This window comes from Phascolarctos cinereus, unplaced genomic scaffold (assembly GCF_003287225.1).
Source record: "Phascolarctos cinereus isolate Bilbo 61053 unplaced genomic scaffold, phaCin_HiC Scaffold_4;HRSCAF=312, whole genome shotgun sequence".
Taxonomy (NCBI): Eukaryota; Metazoa; Chordata; class Mammalia; order Diprotodontia; family Phascolarctidae; genus Phascolarctos; species Phascolarctos cinereus.
This window is the reverse complement of record NW_027555847.1, coordinates 152601643-152604633: the sequence shown is the minus strand read 5'-3', so window position 1 is coordinate 152604633 and position 2991 is coordinate 152601643. Positions and strand designations below refer to the sequence as shown.

At 45.2% G+C, this 2991-nt stretch overlaps 1 non-coding gene across 1 annotated transcript; it reads right to left on the bottom strand.

Annotated features, from left to right (window-relative positions):
• Window positions 1–1669: 1669 nt before the first annotated feature.
• Window positions 1670–1776, bottom strand: LOC144457387 (U6 spliceosomal RNA). Its single transcript, XR_013486689.1, has one exon. It is a non-coding gene; the product is annotated as a U6 spliceosomal RNA (small nuclear RNA).
• Window positions 1777–2991: the final 1215 nt, after the last annotated feature.

Genomic DNA, 2991 nt, shown 5'->3' with positions numbered 1-2991 from the left:
CAGCAGTTGAGTAGAACCGGTAGCTTGAGAGATTAATGGGAAAGGCCCCTCTTACCCTGAGGGAGAGGGAGTGGTATAGAACAGGTGTTGTCCCAGCAAGCTAGTGGAAAGCCCCACCTCAGCATACTAGAGGGAGATCCTGAACCCCAGGTGGTGGAGCAGGCAAGCACCAACACCAGGACCCCCAAGTGCCTCAGTATGGGCAGGGAAACCAGTGGAAACTGGCTCAAAAAAACCACCATGTGACTCAGTGTTCTATGGCAACCAAATCTCCCAGTGCCTCAGCAAAACTCTGGGAAGTGCTCTAAGGGCCCCAGGCTGAGAAACATCCTGCAGCAGCAGCAGCAAAACATCCATCTGAAAGGAGCTAAAGAAAGCAAAAGGAAAGGCCCAGGTGAGCAGGGAACTTCCAGGGGCTAGACTACCCAATCCTACCCCTAGAGTTCCAGTGTTGCTGATTCCGCCCAACACCAGGTAAGCTGCCAGAATCCTACAGCCTCCAACTTCCAGTACATGAGGCCTCGGCACATGAAGCCAGTGACCAGGCCTGAGGTTCCCAGCACAAGAAGCTTAGGTCAGTGCCCCCTGCTCCCCAGCAGGAGAGCCCAATCTTTTTAAAAGTCAGGAAATAAGCAAACACCACTAGCAAATAGAAACATACTATAGATTTTTATTATGGGAACAGTGAAGATCAAGGCAGAAATTCTGAAGAGGACAACATTGTCAACAAACCCACATCTGGAACCTCAAAAGGGAATATGAAAGCAAGTCCCCCCAAAAATACAATTGGCAAATGGAAAAAAAGTACAATGAAGAGAACAACACGTTAAAAAGCAGAATTGGCCAAATGGAAAAGGAGCCACAAAAACTCACTGAGAAGAACTCCTTAGTAAGTAAAATGGTCCAAATAGAGGGGGTAAAAAATCTAATAGAAGAAAACAATTTGTTAAAAATTAGAATTGGGTAAATGGAAGCTAATGACTCTGTGAGAGAGCAAGAGTCAGTCAAACAGAAATAAAAGAATGAAACAATAGATGAAAACATAAAATACCTCATTGGTAAAACAACTGGCCTGGAAAATAGATCCCAGAGAGCCTATTCTTCCTCTTGTTTAACCTCTCTTTCTTTTCAACCCTTCCCTCCTTACCAGTGTTTTGCTTCTGTCTACCACCTCCCTTGATCTGCCCTCCCTCCCTTCTGTTAGTCCCTCCCCTCTCCTCCCTTCCTACTCTGCCAGAGTAAGGTTCAAGCAATGCTCATTGCCCACCCTCCCATCTTCCTCTCCACTGTAATAGGTTTTTTGCACCTTTTCATGTGAAACAATTTACCCCATTTTACCTCTTCCTTTCTTCTGCACCTCTTATATTCATCTTTCTTATCCCTTAATGGTTTTTATGTCATTCCCTCAAATTCATCTTATACCCATGCCCTCTGTCTATGTATATTCCTTCTAGCTGTACTATTAGTGGTATAATTTTTAAGAATTACAGATACCATCTTCCCATAAACTGTTTAGCTCCATTGAATCCATTATGTTTTCTTTCTCCTTCTTACCTGTTTTTGCTTCTCTTGAGTCTTGATATTGGCTGTCACATTTTTAAGTTCCAAATTTTCTCCCCATCTCATCCCTCTCCCATCCCTAAGACAGCATGCATTCTGAATACCCTTTAAAATTATGGAACGCTTCACAAATGTGAGTGTCATCTTTGTGCAGGGGCCATGCTAATCTTCTCTGTATCATTCCAATTTTAGCATATGTGCTGCTGAAGCAAGCACTTGACTCTTTTCCCCCCCATAATTCTCTTGCATCCCTCTCATTTCTTTTCCTAATTTTTCTTCTACTTCTCTTATATGATTTTAAACTCTGTTTTTTTTTTTGGTTTTTTTGTTTTAGCTCTTCTATGAGTTCTTTCTGGGCTTGAGACCACTTTCCATTTTATTTTGGGGTTTTGCCATAGGTATTTTGACAGTGTTGTCCTCTTCTGAGTTAGTGGCTAGGTCTTGCCTATTACCATACTAACTTTCTGTGGTCAGATTTTCTTGTTTTTTTTGCTCATCTCTTTTTTTATGGGCCTTTTCCCTTTCTTTTAAATTTGATCTCTGCTCCCAGGATAGAAGGGTCACTATCTATAGCTTCTTGTGCTAGTGGCTACAGGCCCTGGCTGCTTACCTGGTGTGGCACTGATATTGCGCTGAAGCCCGTGGGAGATTTTAGTGTCTGGTGCTGTGTTGAGGGGGTTGGGACAGGGGTTGGCTGACATAGCTGGAGGCCATAGGGGTCTAGTAGCTTACCTGCTGCTAAGCTGGGGTCCAAGTGGTGGTGTCTGGTTTATGCTGAGACCAGGTGGGGTTTTTCTGCATTTCTTTATGGCTACCCTGAAGCACTTGGTGGTCTGGCATTCATGGGCTGCCTGTTTGCCCTGGGCTGTGCTGAAGCATGGCGGGGTGGTGTGGCTTCCTGTTTGCTTAGGTACCCATAGGGTTGGTGTCTGCCTGTTTGCCCTGGGCTGTACTGAAGCATATGGAAGTTTGGGTCCTGGAGGATGCTATTTGCCTAGGGCTACACTGAAGCTCTAGGTGACTCTAAGAGCTGGAGTTTGCTAGTTCCCCTGGCTATGTGAAGGCATATGGGGGGTCCTTGTCTTAGCATTTGCTTGCTGTACCACACTGGGGATCAGGATCTCCTGCTGGTTTGCTGAGGTGGAGCTTGCTGCTGGATTGCTGGAATGCTTTCCATACTGGACTGTACTCCCCTTTCAGCTGAGTGAGATGGACTTTTTCTTTTTTGTGAGGCAATCAGAGTTAAGTGACTTGCCCCGGGTCACACAGCTAGCAAGTGTCAAGTGTCTGAGGACTTATTTGAATTCCAGTCCTTCTGAATGCAGGGCCAGTGCTCTATCCACCACACCACCCAGCTGCCCTGAGATGGACCTTTTCGCCAATACTCCAAGGTTCTTGGGCTAAAAGATTATTTCTTCTCACCCATCATTT